General features: G+C 44.6%; 1 protein-coding gene across 2 annotated transcripts in view; it reads right to left on the bottom strand.

The window, feature by feature from the left end:
- The window catches only part of LARGE1 (LARGE xylosyl- and glucuronyltransferase 1), a 693,833-nt gene that overhangs the window by 412,865 nt on the left and 254,280 nt on the right, over positions 1-26,688 (bottom strand). The gene's annotated exons all lie outside the window — the stretch shown is intronic.

The raw sequence follows: 26,688 nt of genomic DNA, 5'->3' as shown, positions 1-26,688 counted from the left end.
TGAAGTAAATGAAACCACAAGGGCTCAAGTCAGGAGGACCTAAGTCCTCAAGGTAATATCTTTACTTTTGGATACTTTAAAGAGGTCTTCTGCAACAGATTTGCCCAATACAATGTCAATTAATTTCTTGACTGCTGCTTCCATGGGCGTTGACTGTGGATCCAAGTAAAATGAAATCCTTGACCACTTTCATAGTTTCTCCGTTTATTATGATGTTGCTTATTGGTCCAGTTGTAAGGACTTTTGTTTGTCGTACTGTGCAGGCTTGTGTGTTGCTGTGATGCTGGAAGCTATGCCATTAGTATTTCAAATACCAGCAGGATCACCCATGGTGGACAGGTTTCAGCAGAGCTTTCAGACTAAGAAAGACTAGGAAGGAGGACCTGGCAACCTACTTCTAAAAAAATTAGCCACTGAAAACCTTATGAATAGCAGCCGAACATATATTTATATTATATATATCAATATATATAATATATATATTACGTATATGACATACACACAATATATATTATCATATATATTATGAATGTGGTATATACATAATATATGTATGATCTATATCTTCAGAATAGTGCCGGGCATACAGTATGCACAATTTAAGCACTTGCTACAGTAAGAATTTTCCATAATATTAATAGACACCATTGGAGCATTGCTCTCCTTTGACATACATGGGATCACCATGAGTCAGAATCAACTCCATGGCAACTGGCTAATGAAAACAGAACACGGAAAAACTGGATATGTAAATGATACAGTCACAACAAGGAAAGGCCAAGAACATGGTGCAAAGTGGTTCAGTGCACTCTGGTTGGAAGAGAGGAAAAGTGATAAGAAAAATGAGTTATTGTGTACCACACAGACATTCCAAATCCTATGCCACCTTGATCCATCCTATATTCGTGAAAGGAGAATAAACAGCATCACCGAACACATTAAATTAATGCTGGTAATTTGAACTTTGTTAGTTTTGTAGTTTTATTAGAATTCATTATATAAACTTGTTGTGCTTTTATATTTTATTAGAGCAACCTCTATACAAAAGGGTCCCTGGTAGGGCTGTGGTTAAAGAGCTCAGCTGCTAACCAAAAAGGTCGGCAGTTTGAATCCATGAGCCACTCCTTAGAAACCCAATGGGGCAGTTCTACTCTGTCCTAAAGGGTCACTATGAGTTAGGACCGACTCAAAGGCAATGGGTTTGGTTTGCGTTTGGTTTGTACAAAAGTTATACATTTAAGTAATATTACAATGGAAATGATTTATGTCAACACACAGGTCTGTGAATACTGTGTTCCTTAGAAACGGGATTTCAAGATGCTACAGTTGACGAATAATATGGCTATTATTCAAATTTACGCACCAAACACTAAGGCCAAAGATAAAGAAATTGAAGACTTTTATCAGCTTCTGCAGTCTGAAATTGATCAAACATGCAATCGGAATGCATTGATAATTACTGGTGATTGGAATGCAAAAGATGGAAACAAAGAAGAAGGAAATGGCAGTTGGAAAATATGGCCTTGGTGGTAGAAACTATGCTGGAGATCGAATGACAGAATTTTGCAGGACCAAAGACTTCATTGCAAATATCTTTTTTCACCAACATGAACGGCGATTATACACATGGACCTTGCCAGATGGAATAGACAAGAATGAAATTGACTACATCTGTGGAAAGGTATGATGGAAAAGGTCGGTATCATCAGTCAGGACAAGGTCAGGCGCCAACTGGGGAACAGACCATCAACTGCTTATATGCAAGTTCAAGATGAAATGAAAGAAAATCAAAGCAAGTCCATGAGAGCCAAAATACGAGCTTGAGTACATCCCACCTGAAAGTAGAGACCATCTCAAGAATAGATTTGATGCACTGAACACTAATGACTGAAGACCAGACGAGTTGTGGAATGACACCAAGGACATCATCCATGAAGAAAGCAAGAGGTCACTGAAAAGACAGGAAAGAAAGAAAAGACCAAGATGGATGTCAGAGGAGACTTTAAAACTTGCTTTTGAACATCAAACAGCTAAAGCAAAAGGAAGAAATGATGAAGTAAAAGAACTGAAGATTTCAAAGGGTGGCTCGGGAAGACAAAGTATTATAATAACATGTGCAAAGAGCTGGAGATAGAAAAGCTAAAGGGAAGAGCATGCTGGGCATTTCTCAAGCTGAAAGTACTGAAGAAAAAATTCAAGACTCGAGTTTCAATAGTAAAGGATTTTATGGGGAAAATATTAAACTACATAGGAAGCATCTAAAGAAGGTGGAAGGAATATACAGAGTCATTATACCAAAAAGAATTAGTTGACATTCAACCATTTCAAGAGGTAGCATATGATCAGGAAACAATGGTACTGAAGGAAGAAGTCCGAACTGCGCTGAAGGTACTGACAAAAAACAAGACTCCAGGATTGACGGAATATCAATTGAGACGTTTCAACAAAAGGATGCAGCACTGGAAGTGCTCATTAGTCTATGCCAAGAAATTTGGAAGACAGCTAAGTGGTCAACTGACTGGAAGAAATCCATATTTATGGCTATTCCCAAGAAAGGTGATCCAACCAAATGCAGAAATTATCAAATAGTATCATTATTTTGGTGAAGATATTCAAAAGTGGCTGCAGCAGTGTATCAAGAGGGAACTGCCAGAAATTTAGGCCAGATTCAGCAAAGGATATGGAACCGGGTATATTATTGCTGATGTCAGATGAATCCTGCCTGAAAGCAGAGAAGACCAGAAGGATATTCACCTGTGTTTTACTGCCTGTGCAAAGGCATTGGACTGTGTGGATCATAACAAATTATGGATAACATTGTGAAGAATGAGAATTCCAGAACACTTCACTGTGCTTATGAGGAATCTGTACATAGACCAAGAGGCAGTTGTTTGGACACAACAAGGGGATAATGAATGGTTTAAAGTCAGGAAAGGTGTGCACCAGGGTTGTATCATTTCACTGTACTTATTCAATCTGTATGCTGAGCAAATAATTTGAGAAGCTGAACTATACAAAGAAGAACAGGACATCAGGATTGGAGGAAGACTCATTAACAACCTGCATTACGCAGATGACACAACCTGTTTGCTGAAATTGAAGAGGACTTGAAGCACTTACTAATGAAGATCAAAGACCACAGCCTTCAGTATGGATTACACATCAACATAAAATAAAAATCCTCACAACTGGACCAATAAGCCACATCATGATAAATGGAGAAACGATTAAAGTTGTCAAGATTTCATTTTACATTGATCCACAATCAACACACATGAAACAGCAGTCAAGAAATCAAAAGACATATTGCATCGGGCAAATCTGCTGCAAAGGACCTCTTTCAAGTGTTGGAAAGCAAAGATGTCACCTTGGAGACTAAGGTGCACCTGACCCAAGCCATGGTGTTTTCAATCGCCTAATATGCATGCGAAAGTTGGACAATGAATAACGAAGACAGAAGAAGTGACACCTTTGAAATGTGGTGTTGGTAAAGAATATTGAATATACCATTGACTGCCAAAAAGCAAATCTGTCTTGGAAGAAGTACAGCCAGAATGCTCCTTAGAAGCAAGGATGGTGAGACTGCATCTTACATACTTTGGACATGTTGTCAGGAGGGATCAGTCCCTCCTGGTGAAGTACAGGGTTAGCGGGAAAGAGGAAGCCCCTCAATGAGATGGACTAATACAGTGGCTCCAACAATGGGCTCAAGCATAACAACGATTGTAAGTATGGGCAGGACCAGACACTGCTTCATTCTGTGGTACAGAGGATCACCACGAGTCAGAACCGACTCAACGGCACCTAACAACAACAAAGTTGATGAAAGTTGGCCCTAAAGGAAGCATATGAAGCAAAGAACCTGAGACCTGACCCTGACCTCTCATCCCTTCTCCTACCTTGCCCACCTCTTATCCTTCCATAGGACACTCCATTATCTTCTCCATCATCCAGGTCTTACTCATTTCTCAAGTCTCACTCAACACCACACACGTGAAGCCTCTGTGATCCCCTCGGGCAGAGCTTAGCTCAGCTTCACTGGTCCTGCTGCTTTTCCTACTGTCTTCCATTTCAGCAACTACCTCTTTGTATGCAGTCTTCTCTTGTGATGTCTGTGTTCTCAGGAAACAGTAAAATCCAGTTGCTGTTGAGTTGATTCCAACTCATTGCAACCCCATGTATGTGAAAGTAAAACTGTGTTCTGTAGGGTTTTCAATGGCTAATTTTTGGACGTAGATTGTCAGGCCTTTCTTGAGAGGCGTCTCTGGGAGGACTCTCGACCCTTTAACTTTTCAGTTAACTGCCAAACATGCTGACAAGTTGTGCCATATAGAGTCTCCGAAGAAACAGTAGGCTTCTTGGAATTAGGGACAATTAAATCCCCAGTAACTAACACACTGGCATACAGCAGATGCTCAGTGAAAAAAAAAAAAAAGGTTATCAATATTACCCTGGTGAACAGATCACCGCATATCACCTACTGTAGTCCAGGCACTCTGCTAGGTGTCTACTACTATGTTATTGGAACGAAAGCAACACCTGAGTCGTGTGGTTTTATTTTGCTGAGGCTTAGGAGGCCAATCATTTGTGCAAGGTCACACAAGAGTAGGGAGCAGAGCCAGCATTTCAACCCCAGGTTTCCTGGCTCTGATCAACTATGTAATAATAACAGTGAGGATGATGGCGGTGGTGGTGGTAGAGAGAGATGGTGAGAAATAATACAGGGCATATACTAAAGTGAGCAGTAGTAATCCGCTGGTAGAATTCTTGCCTTCTGTATAGGATACTCATTTTCCATTTCCAGCCAAGGCACTTCATGTGCAGCCACAGCCCATCTGTCAATGGAGGCTTGAGTGTTACTATAATCCTGAACAGGTTTCAGCAGAGCTCCCAGCCAAAGACAAACTATGAAGAAAGGCCTGGTAATCTACTTCCAAAGATCAACTAATGAAAACCCTACGGGATCACAAAAGTCTGATGCACAAACATGTAGAACCATTCCATTCTGTACTACATGGGACCACCATGAGTCAGGGGCCAACTCGACAGCTGCTAACAACAACAAAAACATAATAAGAGCCTCCTATATATACAAAGCATCGTTCCAGACACTATTCATTTTATCCTTCTATCACCATAAGGTATGTGCTGTTATTATCCCCATCTTAGAGATGAGGAAACTGAGGCCTACAACAATTAGTAAATGTACCATAAGTCACTAAAATCCTATGTGGTGGAGATGGTACTTGAACCATCTACCATCTCCTGCCTTTCTTCCTACCAGGTTGACTGAACATTACCATGGTAGATGGTAGGTGAAGACCTTCTCTGGAGCCCTTGCTGATAAGACCCAAGCTTGGTGTCATGGATTGAATTGTGTCCCCCAAAAGTATCTGTCGACTTGGCTAGTCCATGATTCCCGGCATTGTGTAATTGTCCACCATTTTGTCACCTAATGTGATATTCCTATGTGTTATAAACCCTACCTCTACGATGTTAACGGAAACCCTGGTGGTGTAGTGGTTAAGAGCTATGTCTGCTAACCAAAAGGTTGGCAGTTCAAATCCACCAGGTGCTCCTTGGAAATTCTATAGGGTCACTGTGAGTTGGAATCGACTCCACATCAGTGGGGTTGGTTTTGGGCTTCTATGATGTTAATCAGACGGGATTATCCATCGGCAGTTATGCTGATGACTCAGGACTTAATCTACAAAATGGGAAATGGAAGAGGCAAGTGAGTAGAGAGACACAGGGATCCCATACCACCAAGAAAGCAGCGCCAGGGGCAGGGCATGCCCTTTGGATCCAGGGTTCCTGCACTAAGAAGATCCTAGAACAGGGAAAGATTGATGACAAGGATCTTTTTCCAGAGCCAACACAGAAAGAAAGCCTTCCCCTGGAGCTGGCGCCCTGAGTTTGGACTTCTAGCCTACTAGAGTGTGAGAGAATAAATTTCAGTTAAAGTCATCCACTTTTGGTATTTCTGTTATAGCAGCACTAGGTAACTAAGACACTTGGGTTCAGAGGTACTAGAATGAAACTGGGTGTTTGCTGTAGGTATAGGCTATATGGTAGCTGCTTTATTATAACCAGTAGTGGTGGTGGTGGTTGTTAGGTGCCATCGAGTTGGTTCCGACTCATAGCAACCCTATGTACAACCGAGCTAAACACTGCCCAGTCCTGTATCATCCTCATAATTGCTGTTATGCTTGAGCCCATTGTTGTAGCCACCGTGTCAATCCATCTTGTTGAGGATCTTCCTCTTTTTCACTGGTTCTCTACTTTACCGAGCATGATGTCCTTCTCCAGGGACTGATTCCTCCTGACAACAGGTTGGAAGTACATGAGATGTAGCCTCACCACCCTTGCTTCTAAGGAACATTCTGGTTGTACTTCTTCCAAGACAGATTTCTTCATTCTTTTGGCAGTCCAGGGTATATTCAATATTCTTTAGCAACACCACAATTCAAAGGCATCAATTCTTCCTCGGTCTTCCTTATTCATGGTCCAGCATTCGCATGCATATGAGGTGACTAAAAACACCATGGCTTGGATCAGGCACACTTTAGTCTTTAAAGGTGACATCTTTACGTTGCAACACTTTAAAGAGGTCTTTTTCAGAATATTTGCCCAATGCAATGCGCCTTTTGATTTCTTGACTGCTGTTTCTATGGGCATTGACTGTGAATCCAAGTAAAATGAAAAACTTGAGAACGCCAATCTTTTCTCTGTTTATCATGATGTTGCTTATTGATCCAGTTGTAGGGATTTTTGTTTTCTTTATGTTGAGATGTAATCCACACTGAAGGCTGTGGTCTTTGATCTTCATCAGTAAGTGCTTCACGTTTTCTTCGATTTCAGTAAGCGAGTTTGTGTCATCTGCATAACACAGGCTAATGAGTCTTCCTTCAATCCTGAGGCCCCATTCTTGATAAAGTACACCTTTGCAGATTATTTGTTCAGCACACAGATTGAATAAGTATGGTGTTCTGTTCGAACGACTTCCTCTTGATCTATGTACAGGTTCCTCATGAGCACAATTAATTGTTCTGAAATTCCCATTCTTTGCAACATTATCCATAATTCGTTATGATCCACACAGTCGAATGCCTTTGCACAGTCAATAAAATACAGGTAAACATCTTTCCGGTATTCTCTTTCAGCCAGGATCCATCTGACATCAGCAATGATACCCCTGGCTCTATGTCCTCTTCTGAATCTGGCCTGAATTTCTGACAGTTCCCTGTGGATATACTGCTGCAGCCACTTTTGAATGATCTTCAGCAAAATTTTACTTGCATGTGATATTAATAATATTGTTCAATAATTTCTGCATTCGGTTAGATCACCTTTCTTGGGAATAGGCATAAATACAGATCTCTTCCAGTTGGTTGGCCACGAAGCCATCTTCCAAATTTCTTGGCATAGATGAGTGAGCACTTCCAGCGCTGCATCTGTTTGCTGAAACATGTCAACTGGTATTCCATCAATTCCCAGAGCCTTGTTTTCTGCCAATGCATTCTTTTTGGTATAACGACTCTGTATATTCCTTCCATCTTCTTTTAATGCTTCCTGCGTCATTTAATATTTTTCCCATAGAATCCTTCGATATTGTAACTCGAAGCTTAAATTTTTTCTTCAGTTCTTTCACCTTGAGTAATGCTGAGTGTATTCTTCCCTTTTGGTTTTCTACCTCCAAGTCTTTACACATGTCATTATAATATTTTACTTTGTCTTCCTGAGTCGCCCATTGAAATCTTCTGTTCAGCTCTTTTACTTCATCATTTCTTCCTTTCACTTTAGCTACTCAATGTTCAAGAGCAAGTTTCAGAGTCTCTTCTGACATCCATTTGGTCTTTTCTTTCTTTCCCGTCTTTTCAATGACCTCTTGTTTCCATCATGTATGATGTCCTTGATGTCATTCCACAACTCATCTGGTCTTTGGTCCTTAGAGTTCAATTCATCAAATCTATTCCTGAATTGGTCTTTAAATTCAGGTGGGATATGCTCAAGGTCGTACTTTGGCTCATATCGACCTGTTCTAATTTCTTCAGTTTCAACCTGAACTTGCATATGAGCAACTGATGATCTGTTACCCAGTCAGCCCCTGGCCTTGCTCTGACTGATGATATTGACCTTTTCCATCGTCTCTTTCCACAGATGTAGTCGATTTTATTCCTGGGTATTCCATCTGGTAAGGTCCATGTGTATAAAAAAAAAATAGTCACCGTTTATGTTGGTGAAAAAAGGTATATGCAATGACCAAGTTATCGGTTTTGCAAAATTCTATCATGCAATCTCCAGCATTGTTTCTATCACCAAGGCCGTATTTTCTAACTTATCAATCCTTCTTCTTTGTCTTCAACTTTTGCATTCCAATCACCAGTAATTATCAATGCATCCTGACTGCATGTTCGATCAATTTCAGACTGCAGAAGTTGGTAAAAATCTTTAATTTCTTCATCTTTGGCCTTAGTGGTTGGTTGGTATGTAAGTTTGAATAATAGTTGTATTAACCGATTTTCTTTGTAGGCATATGGATATTATGACTATTATCACTACTGGTGGTAGTAATAGTAACAATAGCAGCACGACTACTCTAGCCTGACATTTGCCCTCTGGCATGGAAGCCAGTAGGCTGGGAAAGTTCTGAGAGTATACCATTTTGAGATACTCAACAATTAATTTTATAGTTAGAAGCTCCTTAATAAGACACAAAGCAAGATTTAGGACAAATGTGCTTGCCCTTATGTCAGTAGCATCAGAAATCATCGTGGATTGTACACCTGGTGAATGTGGAATTTGTTTAGGGAAGGACTTTTGAACAATACTTCTCCGCCTTTTTCTCTCTGGCATCTGCTTCCTTCTCTGCCCAAGCTCCCGCCACTAACACCTTGACAACAAGTTTACAGGGATCATAAGAGATCCTTAATACAATTATCAAGGCCAAGGAGAGAGCAAGGACCTAGAGATAGGCCCCAGGCTACCATTGTGTTTTATATCCTTCACATCCCTGGCACTCAGGATGCCCCATACCCTCGAGAACCAAGGAAAATCCAAGCGAACTTCTCGAGAGCCTTTTTTAATTTGAGGGAAATCTGGTGTTTCATTTTGTTTCCTGAGTAGCACTGCCTATTAGCAAGGGGACAGCCCATTTAGGCACAGGCAATGGCAAGCAATTATGGAATTTCAGGAACTAGCTCATTATAGGTCACTGTGTATATGACGATAAATTCCTCATTAGTACATCCAAGGGTGAAGAAACATATTGCTAAGCCACGTAAAGTCTAGCTAAGAAGCAGAGAGCTCATTGTATCCCTTCCCTTTGTCCTCCCTGCAATCCCCTTCACATACTCCCAAGATGCTACCCCAATCACATGTACTCGTCTTCAACTTTGTTCCCACTTTCTCAGCCAAAACTTTTTACTTCGCTTCTTCAATATGCCAGATGATTTCTGCTAACCCTCCTCATCACCTTCATTTACGAGGACTTCCAGGTGCCCTGGGTGGAGCTGGCAGGCACAGACCAATTATACTCCCCCCTACTCCCAATAAGAAGCCCTGGTAGCACAGTGGTTAAGTGTTTAGCTATTAACCAAGAAGACAGAAGGTGAGTGGTTCAAACTCACCAGCTGCTCCCTGGGAGAACGATGTGGCAGTCTGCTTCCATAAAAACTGCAGCCTTGGAAACCTTATTGGGCAGTTCTATTCTGTGCTGTAGGGTCGCTATGAGTCAGGGTACAGTTGATGGCAATGGTTTTTTTCAGTGGTTATGCTCCTAACACCAGAGAGTTCCCCTGGAATGGACATGTGATAGAAAAACAGCCAATCAGAACCCTGCCTTAAGCCCTTCCTTTCCAACGAAGTTGCCAAACGCTGCAGCGTGGAGCTGTACTTGGTAGCCATGTCTGCTCCTCTTCCAGGGTGGAAAGAGAGGAGAGTGAAAGAGAGGGGAGGGAAATCTTACAACATCTCCTCTAATCTTGGGCTTCCCTATAACATCAGCCAATAAATTCCCCTTTGTCCTAAGCCAGTTTGAGCTGCATTTCTGCCTTTCTTTTCTAAGGTCTTAACATTTGCTTCAGGATGTCCCTTGTACCCTCTTTTATTCAAGGCTAATTATACTCCCTTGGTCTAGATAAGCTACTCTTTTCTATTTCCCCAATCAAAAACAAGCAGCAGCTTTAGCCAGGAGCTCAAGGTATCCATAGGCCTTGGAGGTCCAGAACTGCACACAATTTTCTAATTTCCATTCTGCCATACATTCATTTTATATTCTTGAGGACGTCACCTCATATCTTTGGACCTTAATTTCTATACATGGAAAAAGGAAGTACGAAAAATTGAAGAAGATCCTCTCAGCTATACAGTGCTGGGATTCCATTAGTCTACTTTCTAAGAATAGGCTACCTAGATTTGAGGCTGAGCACTGGGCTAGAAGTCACACAATCTATTATCTACTGCTGCTTCTATCACTCACCAGCTGGATGGCCTGGGACAAGCCATCAAGCTTCTCTGGTTTCAGCAACATGCCCATCTGTGGCAAGGTTGAACTGGCCAGCTACCCATTTATGGCTCTCATACAGTCATTTTGAAAAACCCAGAACAGCAGCAAGAGAAGAACTGAATAAGGGACAGTGACAAAAAAGAAGGTCTTCAATCCCATACTCCATGAACTGCAAATAATCAGATAGCCCCATCTTTGCCAAAGGTCTTAGCAACAAGAGACGTCCCTGTTGGCTACTGTCACTGAGGAAAAAACAAACATCTGCAGCGCTGAGTCAACTGAGACTCATGGCAACCCCATGCTTATGGTGTTTGTTAAAATGCAGATTCCTGGGCCACACCCCAGGATGGATGAACTAGAATCTCTGACATGAGGCTCAAGAATATGCATTTTTATAAACTCCCTAGGTGATTATTATTCCCACTAAAGTCTGAGAAGGATGGCTGCATAAAGTTCTGGAATCAGAGAGAACTGGGTTCAGATTCTGGCCCCAAGGATTAGGACAGCTTCAGAAGATGTCCTCTCACCTGGATTATGTCCTGGTTGGGTACTGAGGGTAGATCTGAAAGAATCAGGTGCCCATAAAACTTTATAGGGAATAAATAACTAGCCCTGGCAACATAAAGCATATATGCAAGCCACAATCTTGCTGATTCTCTCAGCTGTAAAATGTGGATGGTCACAGCCCCAATCTCCCCAGGTAGTGTGAGGGACAAACGAGATGAGACAGAAGTGGGAGCAGTTAGCAGGGGATCTGGCTCAGGCTGAGTGCACAAAAGATGAAGTGCTCATCTGGGATATTATCTATTGACTGATCTAGCTATACACCGCGTATATAAATTTACCAAATATAAAACAAATGCAGCAAAACATGAAAAATTACATAGTCTGCCTTTGTTCTTGTGGGCGCCTGAATACATTACCCTCCAAAAGGTGCATGGGTTGAGCTCAGGGCTACTGCTGGCAACTTGGTTAAAGGTTAAGAGTCCGGTTAATCACACTGCTGACCAATCCCTGAGTCTCTCAATGTCCCCTCCCTGTGAACCAGAGCTTAGGACCAGCCCTACTTTACTTCCCTCTTTCCCTCTCACATCCAATCCATTCACAAGCTCCTCAGGCACCACAACAGATTCCAAATCCAAACACTTCCTAGCACCACCACAGCCTAGACCACCATGGCCTGTCGTGGTGACTGCAACAGCCCCCTGCGCGGTCCGCAACCTCCAAAAATAGGTATTGAAATCCTAACCTGTAGATGTAATCCCATTTGAACATACGGTTTTCTTTCTGATGTTAATGAGGCCATATCAGTGTGGGGTATGTCCTAAAGGAAAATCACTTCCAAGTTATAAAGAACAGCCTAGACAAAGAGACCAAAAAAAAAAAAAAAAACCATTGCTGTCCAGTCAATTCCAACTCATAACAACTCTACTGGACAGAGTAGGATTTCCAAGGAGTGCCTGGTGGATTTGAACTGCCGACCTTTTGGTTAGCAGCCGTAGCTCTTAACTACTACACCACTAGGGTTTCAGGGAACAGAAAATGGTGAAGATAAATGCCACATGGGGAATGCCAAGAAACCCCGGAACACTGGGTTACAGAAGCTGCAAGAGACAAGGCTCTTCCCCACAGAGCCTACAGAGAGAGAGTCTTCCTCTAGAGCCGGTGCCCTGAATTCAGACTTCTAGCCTCCTAAACTATAAGAAAATAAATTTCTGTTCTTTAAGGCCACCCACTTGTGGGAATTCTGTTACAGCAGCACTAAGACACTAAGACGCCCCCTGACTGCACTTTTCTTCTCAGTTAATATGCCCTCCACACACAAGATTTAGTGAATAAAAATACAGGGTGCACAGTTATGCGCAAACTAAATAATTATCTGTGGCCTATCTGACATTTAAATGTAAACTCCCATCTTGTATTTTATCTGCCAACCTACGTCGGTGGCCTCCTGTTGTGTTGGGAACAGAAGTCAAGCTTCTTACCAGCCTCTGGGAGGCCCCATATCATCTGGCATCTGCCTCTCTGTTCCCATCTCTTCCTCCTTGGTGTTCCTTGAGCATGCCTCAGGGCCACTGCACTTCCTGTTCCACCCAGCTGGAATGCTGTTCCTTCCATCTGCAATACTCTCCTTCAGATCTTTGCTTGGCTCCTCCGTCTCACTTTACTCAGGCTTCTGCTCCAAGATCACCTCTTCTGACCTGCTAATATCCCACTCTCTAATTAGCCCCTCAGTCTGCGTTCCTTTAAGTTGTTTATTTTTATTTTTTCTATTATTGTAGCAAAAATGTAAACAATAAAACCTTTGCCAATTCAACAATCTTTACATGTACAATTTAGCAACATTAATTACATTTATCATATTGTGCAATCATACCACTGTCCTTTTCCAAATTATTCCACCACCATGAACAAAAACTGTATCTCCTAAGTAAACCACTTACTTTTTATAACACTCATCACCAGGTGACTTAATTTATTTGTTATCCATTTCCCTTACTGGAAAGTAAGTTTCATGAGGCCAAGAACTGTGTCTTAATCATTAATGTCTCCCCAGGGTTCAGAACATGTTCTTCTTCTTGTCAGGTGTGATCGAGTCAGCTCCAACTCCTAGCAACCCTGCGTAAAACAGAGCAAAACTGTTGCCAGGTCCTGCGCCATCCTCACAATCCTTTGCTATGTCTGAGCCCACTGCTGCAGCCACTGTGTCAACCCATCACGTCGAGGGTCTTCCTCTTTTTCGCTGACCCTCTACTTTGCCAAGCATGATATCCGTCTCCAGACTGGTCCCTCCTGATAACATGTCCAAAATATGTGAGACGAAGTCTCACCATCCTCACTTCTAAGGAGCATCTGGCTGTACTTCCTTCAAGGCAGATTTGTTTGTTCTTCTGGCCATCCATGTTATTTTTTATAGTCAATATTCTTTGTCAACACCATACTTCAAATGTGTCAATTCTTCTTCAGTTTTCCTTTCTTGTTGTCCAGGTTTTGCATGCACGTGAAGTGACTGAGAACATAGTAGGTGCGAAATAAACATTTGTTGAATGAATGAATGACTATTCAAGGAAGCATCACATTCTTTTCTGCTCAAGTGAGCCATACCGGAAGCTGTGCCAACTCAACATGTCTCAGCAGGTGGTGTTGGCTTCTCAGTTACAACGTGTGCGGGAAAGTACGCCACTGGGAGGAGGAGAGTGGCGCGTGGGGCCAGTGCTCAGAGGATGAGGAGGTGGGAGGTAGGAAGGGGACCTGCTGTTTGTCAGGTGGGCCCAATGTCAACGAGTTCTACCCACTTACAAAGTAAAAATAACCAAATACTATTTTTTGTCCATCCGTCTTCTATCTGACAGGGGCCCTCACTCACCCTCTCTCAATGGTGAACAGTCATAATTAAACTTCACACCTGCCTAGACCTTCCATATGCTTGTTCTCCCCTCAGATTCACCACCACCATGGAAGGGAAGTATTATTGTCCTTATTTTGTTGTTGTTAGTTGCTGTCAAATTTGCTCCCCGACTCATGGCGACCCCGTGCACAGCAGAACAAAACGTTGCCCAATTCAGCGCTTCCCATGATTGATTGTGGATTAGACCATTGTGCCCCACAGGGTTTTCACTGGCTGATTTTCAGGAGTGGGTCTCTTGGCCTTTTGTCCTAGTCAGTCTTTGTCTGGAAGCTCTGCTGAAACCTGTTCAGCATCATAGCAACACTCAAGTCCACTGACCACAGGGTGGTGGCTGTGCATGAGATACGCTGGCCAGGGAAGTGAACCTGGTCTCCCACATGGAATTTGAGAATGCTGCCACTGAACCACCAATGCCCTCGGTTCTTATTTTACTGGGAAGTAAATGAAGGACCAGAAAGATTAAGGAACTTGCCCGAGATAACATAGCTAACAAGTAACAAAGTCAGGACATAATGCAGTGAAGTTAACTGTACCAACTCTGGTGCCAGACTTCCTGGAATAAAATCCCAGCCCTAAACCCCTCTCTAGCTCCGTGTCCTCATCTGTAGGGTAGAAATAAGAATTCCTGTGTTATGGGGCTGTGGTGAGGATTAAACAAGCGAGTACTAACCTGCCGAGACTAACTAGCACACAGGAACAGTACCTGAATGTTCACTGCTACTTTAACCTCAGATTGGCATTGTTTTGTACCCAGACCTCAGTCTCCTACAGTCCCCTTCCCTGGCCACACCATCCTTCCTCTCTGGTCTCCTCAGGGGCAAGCTGAGGGAGCTGACCTAGCCAGTGATTCCAGCTTCCATCCTGATGATCTGGGTGCCAGGGACCTACTAATTGGCTCCATTCTCTACCTCAATTTTGCAGCCACCTCTGGACCTCCCTCCCTGACTCCTCCAACTCTGGCCCTCACTTTGCAAGGTTTTCTGCCTTTCCTGAGCACATACCCACATGTGAAAACACTACATTAAGCACCAAGCCCAGGTTTAGAGTTCTAAGCAGTAAATTAAAAATTACAGCTCCCACAGTAACCATCTCTCTTTCTACCATGCCCATATTTAGAACCGTGTGTGACTGTACAGGCTGACAAATTTACTGCCATAATGTGTGTGCTTGTGTGTGTGTGCACTATGTTATGTGCTATATTATGAAGCGTTCCCATCTCAGAACTTTCTGGCTTTGGGGAGGTTGAATTCTCAGGAATAGTGCTGCATTAATGATTTCCCTGCCCAGGGTGAAATTCCTCTGCAGAAATAAAGGTCACCCCCTGACGAAGACTGAAGGAGCAGCACTCCATCCTCTGGTACCTGTGTGTGCTATAATAGGTGGCCCCGGGCCAGCACAGTCCCTGAGCTCAAGCCACTCTGTGTCAGGGGGTCAACCTCAATCCCTGCTGGAGATGTGGGATTTGGTTTGGCAAGTATCAAGATAGATAAATCCAGAGGGATAGATAAGAGAGGGGAAGGAAGGAAGGAAGGAAGGGAGGGAGGGATGGAAGGAAGGAACGACGAAGGAAGGAAGAACGGAGAATGGATATGGTATGGAGGGGGAAGAGGAAAGTTTTGGGGACCTAAAAAAAGAAAAGACCAAAAGGAAATGGGCACAGAGAAGAGGAGATATATTGGAGAGACTACAAAGAAGGAAAGTCAAAAAGAATGGCGAAGGCAGGCTAGATCAAACAAGAGAAGTAAAAGAATAAAACCAAAAACCAAACCCGTTGCCATCAAGTCAATTCCGACTCATAGCGACCCTACAGGACAGAGTAGAACTGCCCCATAGGGCTTCCAAGGAGTGCCTGTTGGATCTGAATTGCTGACCTTTTGGTTAGCAGCTGTAGCTCCTAACCACTACACCACCAGGGTTTCCTAGAAGAATAAAGGAAAAGAAACAAAAAGGAAATTTAAAAAGGAGAGATAAACATGACTAAATTATCTTTTAATACTTACAATGTGCATCTTCCACAATGCACATTAAAGAATTTTTACTCAGAGATGTTCAATACATGTTCATCCCTCATGTCCCTGGGTGCTTGCCACTTCCATGGGTAATCAATCGCAGGATGGTGTGAAAGTACCCTGGAGCCAGGTGCCCTGGGTTCCAGTATTAGCTCCACCATGTCCTAGCTGTGTGGCCTTCAGTAAGTTGGTTAATCTCTCTAGGCCTCTTTCCTCTTTTGTAAAATGAGAATAATAGTCTCCACTTCATGGGTTGCCCTGAGAATTAACAGTATACTTGTGTAGGACCCGCAGGTGCTATCTAAACATAAAGGCTACAAAAGTGTCATTATTCAGCTTTCTCAACAACCTCAGAAGTAGGTAACTGCATCCCAAATTTGTTGTTGTTAGCTATCCTCAAGTCAACCCCCGACTCATGAGGACCCCATGCACAATGGGAAGAGCTGCCTAGTCCTGCGGCATCTCCATGATCGGTTGCCGATGGACCCCTTGTGATTCATAGGGTTTTCATCGGCTGATTTTCAGAAGCAGGTCACAGGCCCTTCTTCCTAGTCTGTCTTAGTCTGGAAGCTCCACTGAAGCCTGTTCAGCATCACAGCAACAAGCAAGCCTCCAATGCGAGATGGGTGATGGCTGCACATGAGATGCACCGGCCAGGAATTGAACCTGGGTCTCTTTCTTACATGGGTAACCCTGATGGCACAGTGGTTAAGAGCTATGGCTGCTAACCAAATCGCTGGCAGTTCAAATCCACCAGTCACTCCCTGGAAACTCTACAGGGCAGTTCTACTCTGCCACTATGAGTCAGAATCGACTCAATGGCAGTGGGTATGCTTTGGGGTTTTCTCTTACATGGAAGATGAGAATTCCACCACCGAACCACCACTGTCCCTCACATACCCAATTAACCCCTGAGAAAGCTGGTGCCCAAGTTCATACAGTCAGTGATCAGCAGGTAGAAGAACTCAAACACTCTCCATGTTTCTTCCACTAGAGACACTGGGAAAGACTGGGGCGGGGTGGGGGGGAGGGGGGGACACAGAGAGGAAAAGAGAAAAGAAGCAGGAGAAGGACCTTCCCACCTTAGGTGATGAAGGAGATTGTGAGAGGCAGAGACCAGAGAAGAGAAAAGGAAGAAGAGAAAGAGATCCTGAGGGCTCCTCTACAAGACAGCCAAGTTGGAGGTCTTCACCTTACCTCTGCCACAGGGGGCCCCGCCAGCCTCAGAGGCCAGCACCAGAAGGGAGTTCTATATCCCCTCCTGCTCCAGCCCTTTCCAAGCTGTCCCACCCACACCGTCCATCCACTGCTCCATCCAACACTCCCGCCCACTCAGGCCAGCACCACAGAGCCACCGTAGAGGCAGAAAGTAGGTGGTCAGGTCTGCCCTGCCTGGGACCCTCAGCCACAAGCAAGTCAGCTCCTTCCTAATTACAGAACCTTCTTAGAGTCGGGAGGCAGCAGGCCCATAAGCCTTTGCTTCGAGCGGGTCCCCAGGTTGAGTCTGCAGCCCTGGCGGTTAAGCAAATCATCCTTTGGCTGGAGAGCAGAGCAAATTTGCTATGGACATGATTGAATGAAAATAAATAAAGCAACGCCACAAAGGCATCATGCAATTGCTCCCCCAAGTCCAGCCATGCTCTGTAAGCAGATGTAGAGGCAGCCACAACTCCAAACTTTTAATCCAATTGACATTTCCAGGGAGGGCAGAGGAGGGGGAGAGGCTTACTGGTCAGGATGAGTGGTTTCACTCTTTTCTCAAAGATGGGAGGGAAAGACAGAATTAAAAATAGATTTGTTGTCACCCCAGCACTACAAGCCGTGCACACAACATTGATCACAGATAGAATAAGCCTGGCTGAGTATCGGACATGGTGGTACCAGTGGACTCATTTCTCCTTGGCAAATATTGACTGCACAGTAAGAAACCATGTGAACTCAAGACTGGAATATGGCTCTTAGCAGAGCAGGAGGGGTCCAGCAAGCAAGCAAGCAAAATATGTGTCTCTCTGCTCACATCCATATACCTCCATACAGGCTCTGACATAAAAATTTGCTAAGCCCCATTAATCTCTCAGACGTTTCCCAGCGCGTCCTACTCCATCACAACTGATGTCCAATGAGCATCGATGAAGGCCATGACTCCTCTTAACAATTAGCCTCCTCCTACGCTCTGGGCCAGTCCCTTCAATTGTCTGACGTGAGGGTGATGGGGGACACCTCGGGAACCAGGAAGGGCCACAGCCTCAGGGGGCAAGTCCTAATCCTCTCTAGGCAGCTCTGTGGCCTCTAGGGGTACCAGGCCTTTTCTCCTGATGCAACCATGTTTCTACTTTCCTTCAAAATGAGCAGTGTTTTGGGGTCTGCAACTTACCTTAAAATGCAACCATCTCCCTTAGGATTTCAATAATTTGCTCCTGAAAATAAAATGTGTGGTGCCAAAGAGCTAACAGAGCACCAATTGCCCACTATTTTAAATGGTAACAAATCAGAATGCATTATATACGACAGTCCCCGGGCTATGAATGTCCAACATAGGGACAACTCCTACTTGCCCTTTAATGTTATGTAAATACGTCCTCACTTGGAAAGGACCAAACCAACTTCTACTCAACTCCTGCTCGAAACAAACTCATCACAACCACCTTCACTTGCTGCACACGTGGCTTTTAAATCATTGAAAAGGCTTCAAGCCGTCTCTTGCACCAAAAACAGGCTAAATAAGAACCCTACGCACCTGTTACCAACTTACAAATTCGACCTAAAGGCAGAGTCAGGAATGGATCTCCTTCATAACCCAGGGGCTGCCTCAGGCATTTTTCAAATGCCTTGGCATCTTGGATTCCTATTGTGATGCCTAGTTTCCACGCAGCAGACACACCTGCGTGAGATTACAGACTCTGGTGGCCACTCTTCTGCTGCTTTCTGGCAAGCATGCGCGAAGAACTATTTGTTTCTTCTGCAGCAGCTGTAGTTGAGATCCCTCATTCCCTAACTTCGTCAGAATCAAGAAGTTCTGCTAACGAGATCGCAGCAGATTCGAAGTGGTCCTTACCAGTGACCAGCTGCAGTGGCTTCCTTACTTAGTAGTTTTTTTGTTGGTAGTGGCGCTGATGTAATGATTCTGTAAGATTTTGAGTTTATCACGGTGACCCCATGCTTTACAGAATAGAAATGCTCCATAGGGTTTTCTTGGCTGTAATCTTTAGGGGAGCAGATTGCCAGGCCTTTTTTCTGTGGTGCCGCCAGATGGGCTCGAACCACCAAACTTTCAGTTGGTAGTTGAGCACAAACCGCTTGTACCACCCAGCCTCCTTTCACAGTGGCTTCTTAACCGTGGGAAAGGCAACGCCTTCTTTGGTGGTCTGGTTCTGGGTGGTTCTAAAAGTGGCTCCTAGCAGCTCAGCTTAGAGCCTGCACTTCTAGTCTCTCCTAGAATTCTGCAAGGTGCCTAATAATGGCAATAAATCCTTTTCAATACAAACTTTCATATTCTCTTGTCTGTAACTGAACTCTAATGGATACAGTCCCACGGCTAATTACTGGCAGAGCTGGGACCAAATCCTAGCTCTCTGCTCTTTCTTCTACAGTGTGCTGCCACAGCCTGCCTTTAGACAATGTTCTTCAAAGGGGAGAGAGTTGAAAGCCCCATGTTCTATTTTGAGAATGTGCACTGGGAAGGAAATGTTGATATTTCTTTGTCATCCTTTTCACACTTCCCCACATGTGAGACTATCTTTACCTGGGTTGGTTAAACTGCTGCTCGAGAATCAGACACCACGGGTACTCCCCTAGACAGCGCAATGGTGACGATAAAGAGCATATTTTTCTGCTGTGCCTTGCCACTGGAGCTGAATTAATGAAGACATTTGTTTCTTAAAAGATTAAACTCACTCCAGTGAGCAGAGAAGGGCGAAATCTGCAGCGGCCCCTCACACTTACCTCAATGTGGACCGACTCTGGATTGGAACGCAAGGACGTGGAAAGTTCAGCTCAGCTACATCCCAGCTTGAGCCACTTACTGAAACTTTTCTGAGCTTTCACTGCTCTGGCCAGACTGGCTTCCTTACTGTTCCTCAAACAAGCCAAGCCCATGACTACCACAGGACCTTTGCACGTACAGTTTTCCTGGCTGGAATCTGCATCTGCAGGGTGCGCACCCTAAAATTATTCCAGTCTCTACTCAAAAAGCCTTCCCCAATCCCCTGCACACCGACTTACTTTTATTCTCACTAGCACTTATGTGACTCAGTCTCATATACTTATTTCTTCACTGACTATTCCCCCAGGAAATTTTCTGTCCACTCCAGTATTCTCAGTGCCTAGAGTGTTGACCAACACATAATAGGAGTGGAACAAATATTTGATGTGTGAATGAGTACTCGCCCGCTTGCAAGGCCCTCATCTATGAACCCAGGCCCACAATGCCTACCTCAGACAATTATTGTATGTATTATCTGAGACTGGTTATGTGAAAACACATGACAGTGTGTCCAGTACATGGCCCACATTCAAAAAAGTTCATCGATTCTAAGACAAGCCATATTTTACATTCTACAGCCTCAGCTGTTGAGAAGCATCTAGCAATTACTGGAGGCCACACAGCAGCAGTGAAGTAGCTGTCACTGCCAGCACATTCAAAAAACCTGCACAACAGTGTGAGCAGCTGAGAAGAAAATTCTGGAAACAGCAGAGGCAGGCACACTTTTCACCGCTCTGAACCAAATGGTCATGGGAAAGAAAGGGGAAGAGTCAGATGCTCTTAGCAACATTCCTGAAAGAGGAGGCAGGAGGAGGCTAGCTCCACAGAGCTGCAAAGCAGGCTTTGTTGGTGGTGAATGCCTTCGAGTCGATTCTGACTCACAACCACCCCAAGTAACAGAGTAGGTTTGCCCCATAAGATTTTCTGGGCTGGAAGATTGCCAGGTCTTTCTCCTGCAGAGCCTCTGGGTGGGTTCAAACCACTGAACTTTCAGATAGCAGCCGAGCACTTAACTGTTGACCACCATGGCTCCTTTAAGCAGGCTTAAGGGCCTTCTTGCTGGGGCGCGTCTAAGAAATGCCGCATGCTCACAATGACACGGAGGACGGCACAATGTAGAAAAACAGTCACGGGGCACGGCGAGTCAAAGTATGAACCAGGAGAGACTTGATGTGGATAAAGAAGCTTCAGGAACATCTGAACCAATGTATTTGCCCATATTTTCCTTTACATGTAGGCACAACCATAAAATATGATAAAACCTGGCTCATTAGGTCTAAAAGCGCCCTTTCAATAAGCATAAAGGAAAGAGTCAGATGATTAAGAAAGCATTGTGTCCCAGACTAATTAAAAGCTTTTAAATTTTCAGTTTTACATAAGATAATGGTGCCTCTTATAACTGGCAACATCTTCAGAATCGACTCGATGGCAGTGGCCCTGGTAATATTAGGGGAAGTAGAGAATTTGAGAAAAACTGGAAACGAGACTGCAAAACACCCTTGTCCCTGAATATTTAAGTTCATCCACTGACTTCATTTCCCTGGGTTTAATTCACATGTCAATTTTCCATCCTGACTAAACTGCAAATTTTACAGGGTGGGTGGGGGGGGTACCACCAAATCTATGCAGCTCCCAGGGGGTGGTCTCTAAACCAGTAGCATCAGCATCACTAGGGGCTTCACCCAAGACCTACTAAATCAGAAACCAAGATGGAACAAGCCCTTCAGGAGATTTTCACGTGATCAAAAAAAAAAAAAAAAGAAAGAAAAGCACCCTAGAACCACATACCATCAGCTTGATATGGAGACTCACCGAGGTTTAACTAAAACGTCCCGTGAATTAACGGAGCACCAGGCACTGTGCTGGGGGCTGGCCGCTCCCGCACAATTTAAAGAAGTGGTGCGTGTGCAAACGACTAAATACAAAACGGCATGAAATGAGGGCTGATGGAGGTGCCCATACCATGCTTTGTTCAGAGGATGGAAGAGTGATTCTGACTCAAGAGTCCCAGTGGACTTCTCAGAGGAGGTGTCAGTGGAGCTGGACTCGCAGAGTGAAAGGACTTGGACAGGTGCCCTATGACAGAGGAGAGGGACATCAGCACTAGCATGAGTAGACAGAGAGCCTCTTGAGCACCAGAAGCCGTCACCAAGACGTCCCCTATGAACCTGATTCACTCAATTGCCCCCCTTTTAAGTCCCCGCCTTGGGCTCCACTTACATCAAAGGCTGCCAGTTGCATCCCATATCTATCCTCCCTTTCCTACTTAGGAAAAGAACCCTGCATACATTCAGGGGAGAAATGCACTCCAGACAAAAGATACCATCTCCCAGCGTCTTTGCATCTGGGCCTGGTTGTATGAGACTTCAGGAAGGCCACTTAAAGGCAGTTTTCCTCCCTTGGGTTTGATGCTTTAGCAACCATACTGGACTCAGAGGTGCCTCAGCCTAAAACTGAAGACAGCAAAGCAGAAAGATAGGACTCTGGGAATCCAATGACATCATGAAAACAGCATACCACTCATCGCTGCCAGCCTCCTACTTCTTGTACCCACGAGAAAAAAAAGCTGCTCTCCTTTTTGTTGCCACAATGTCGACTCCGACTCCTGTTACTCCATGTACAAGAGAACAAAACGTTGCCGAGTCCTGCATCGCCTTCACAATCGTTGGTACACTTCAGTCCACTGCTGTTCCCACAGTGTACTTTAGTGCCTTCCAACCTAGGGGCTCATCCTCTAACACTATATTGGACGATATCCTGTTGTGATCCATAGGATTTCCAATGGCTAATTTGTAGAAATAGATTGCCAGGCCTTTCTTCTTTCTTGTCTGTCTTAGTCTGAAAGCTCCACTGCAACCTGTCCACCATGGGTGACCCTGCTGGTATTTGAAATACTGGTGACACAGCTTTCAACATCATAGCAACACTCAGGTCACCACAGTGTGACAAAATGACAGCCACTGTTACTGGAGACTTTTTGTTACATGCCGTTGAGCCTAATTGTAACAGCTACACCACTTCATTGCCTTCAGCCTCCATTTAATCAAAGATCTCCAAGCCCCTTCTCCACTTTGCTCAACACTGTTGTCCCCAATTCCCAATTTTCCTCTCCATCTACAGTGATTCTTTTTGATACAGTTATTGTAGCCTCACCCAACCCGTAAGGCTGACAGAAACGTAAGGCCGTCGTTTCTAAGAATGGTCACCCATGCTCCCCTGTAGCATCTTGTGTTCTCTGCTACACCTTCACTCCTCAAAGTGTGGTCCAGGCGTCAGCAGCATCAGCATCACCTGGGAGTTTGTCAGAAAAGCAGACTCTCAGGCCTGGCCCCAGGCATACTGAATCCGAACATGTACTGTAACAAAATGCCCAGGGTACCTGCACGCCCACTGAGAAACACTGCTCCTGACATCATAAACCTCACTAGAGCTACTTACCTCCAAATCACAGGCTTGGAAGTCCATTCTCTGGCCACACCCTCCTAGTCTTCCAAGTCTTTCCCTCCTTGTCAATGTTGTTGTTACTGGTTGCCACCAAGGTGATTCCGGCACATGGAGACCCCATATGTGCAGAGCAGAAGTGCCGTCCTTAGGTTTTCAAGGCTGTCACCTCTCAGAAGCAGATCACCAGGCCTTACTTCCGAGGCACCTCTGGGTGGGTTTCAATCACTGACCTTTCAGTTAGCAGCCCAGTGCCTAACCATTTGCATAACCCAGGGAACCTACAGCAGCCTGAATTGCTGCTTACCCTTTCCTGAACGTAATAACTTTCATGCTTCTCTACTTTTGTTTTTAGTATTCCATCTGCCTGGAATACCCTTCAAATATGACTACTGGTGGACCTCCGGCACACCTCGCAGTGCACCCCCAGGCCAGACACCCCCTTCAGGCCACGAGCTCTGTGGGGACACAGGCTGGACCTTCTACATCAAGGCAGTAGCGCCTCAGTGTACTCTGGAGCCCCATGTCACTTACTAGAGGGAGAACTTGGCAAGGTTCTGTAATCTCTCTCTGCCTTAGTTTCTTCATCTATAAAATGGGGATAATGATGGTACCTACATTCCCCAGGCATGTTCTAAAAAGTCAACCTGTATAAAATTAAAACATTTGGAAAAATGTCTGGCACTTGATAACCGCTTCACAAATGCTAGATATGAACCCTCTGCACTAAGACCCGGTATAGGAGCAGACACACAGTGGAAACTGAACACGCATTTACCGAATCCAACATGCAGTTTCTAGAAGGGCCTCTCTGCCTTCATTTTCCACTGGCTCAGGAGTCCACCACACCCACTTGTCTCCACAGCCAGAAGGCAAGCCTGAATCCAGCCCCCAACAGGGACATTATTTAGATGAAAGAACATTTTCGGAAGCTGCCTTGGTCCTCAGAGCCTCACCAAGAAACAGAAAAGAAAAGCAATATAAATGTTAATAGGAGATTGTCTATTCGCTTTAACTTAGGCTAATCTACTGCAGCCCAGCAAAAGGAATTAGACAGCTGAAGGGACAGGAAAACATGGGACCTTGACAAGCTGAAGCCCAAAGGACTTCGGTTCCCAGGAGGGAATGAAATTCCAGGCCAAGAAGGCAGCACAGCAGTCAGGACAAAGGGATTCTCCTTGGGATGTCTCCTCGGTGGGTGCCATGGTTCCTGGCCTGGTCCCCATTTTCCTGGGCATCCATCACATAGTGCCTATTCTGCAGCTATGGCTCTCTAAGTGGCAAGGATAAAAAAGGTGATTAAAATGTGGGCCTTCTGTCTCCAAGGATGACAGGGACAGGGAGACAAACCTACGGTTACAATACCAACAACCAAAAAACCAAACCAGGTGAGGCCAAGTTGGCCTGACTCATGGCGACCCTGAGACACAGACCCCACAGTACTGTACTCTTTACCTGGTTTCCTCCCATACAGTGTCATATTGCAACATTGTTTCCTTTGCTGGGCTCCCCCACCCCCCAGTGGTGCATTTGAATCCTGCTTTTCCCTGGAGGTTATATGCAAACCCCACTGCATGTGCATAGTATGATTAAGAATGTTGCTGATGTAACTTGTATGAACTCCCCACTTGTAAACCCTTTTAAAAGTAACTTGCCTGCCCACCCTTGGCGAGCAGTCTTGGCAGCAGCAGCTCTGACTGACTCTATTTCCTGTACAACGAAATAAAGGTGCCTTTCTTGTAATCCCTTCTGGGTCTCTCATTTATTGGCCAATACGAGTCATGCTGAGCACAAACCTGGGGTTTTCACCTGGTAACAATCCCATGTGTGTCAATGTAGAACTGTACTCCACAAAGTTTTCAATGGTTGGTTTTTTTGTTGTTGCTGTTATTGTATTTTAGATGAGGGTTTACAGAGCAAATTACTTTCTTATTAAACAATTAACACACATATTGTTTTGTGACATTGGTTGCCACCCCCACAACATGTCAACACTCTCCCCTTCTCAATCTTGGGTTCCCCGTTACCAGCCTTCTTGCCCCCTCCTGCTTTCTCATCCTTGTCCCTGGGCTGGTGTGCCCATTTAGTCTGGTTTTGTTTTATGGGCCTGTCTACTCTTTGGCTGAAGGGTGAACCTCAGGAGTGACTTCAGTACTGAGTTAAAAGGGAGTCCAGGGGCCATACTCTCGGGGTTTCTCCAGTCTCTGTCAGACCAGTAATTCTGTTTTTTTGTGGGCTTTTTTTGTGAGTTAGAATTCAGTTCTACATTTTTCTCCAGTTCTGTCTGGGACCCTTTGTTGTGATCCCTGTCAGGGCAGTCAGTGGTGGCAGCCAAGTACCACCTAGCTGTGTTGGACTCAGTCTGGTGGGGGCTGTGGTATTTGTGGTCCATTAGTCCTTTGGACTAATCTTTCCCTTATGGCTTTGGTTTTCTTCCTTCTCTCTTGTTCCAGACGGGGTGAGACCAGTGCAGTATCTTAGATGGCTGCTTGTAAACTTTTAAGACCCCAGTCAATGGCTGATTTTTGGAAGGAGACTGCCAGGCCTTCCTTCCAAGGTGCTTCTGGATAGACTTGAACCACCAACCTTTAGGTTAGCAGCTGAGCACATTAACTGTTTGTACCACCTAAATGCTACTAACGGAGCAGGCACTAGATGTTATGTAAGCAAGGGAGAGAGCACGTTGCCAGATCAATGGACAGGGGAGAAGGGAGGCTGAAGGAAGTCTTCTTATAGAGGAAGAGACACTGAGACTGGGTTCTGAACGGTGAATAGACATTATCTTTGCAAAACTCTTCCTGCCATCAATTTGATTCCAACCTACAGCAACCCCATAGGACAGAGTAGAACTGCCCCACAGGGTTTCCAGGGAACAGCTGGTGAATTCAAACTGCTGATCTTTTGGTTTAGCAGCTGAGCTCTTAACCACTGCACCACCAGGGCTCCTCTCTGCAAAGACAGCAGTGAAAGGTGTCCCTGGCAGAGAGAACACCAGGTATAAAGGCTAGGGAACTACATGTGGTGGGCTGAATAGAGGTCCCCCAATATGCCCATGTCCTAAGCCCTAGAATCTGTGAATGCAACATTATACAGCAAAAGGAGCCTTGCAGGTTTGACTGAAGATATTGGAACGGGGAAATCCTCCTGTTAGAGTGGGCCCATGTAATCACAATGGTTCTTCTAAAATGGACAAAGGAGGAGTCAGAGCCCCAGGGAAAGGCAATGTGATGATGGAAGTGGAGACTGGAGTGATGTACTTGGAAGATGGAGGAAGAGGCCACAAGGCAAGGCACGCAGGTAGTCACTACAAGCCAGAAAGGGCAAGAAAGCAGATTCTCTC

The sequence above is a fragment of the Loxodonta africana genome, chromosome 4 (genome assembly GCF_030014295.1).
Source record: "Loxodonta africana isolate mLoxAfr1 chromosome 4, mLoxAfr1.hap2, whole genome shotgun sequence".
NCBI lineage: Eukaryota > Metazoa > Chordata > Mammalia > Proboscidea > Elephantidae > Loxodonta > Loxodonta africana.
This window is presented reverse-complemented; position numbering and strand designations above follow the sequence as displayed.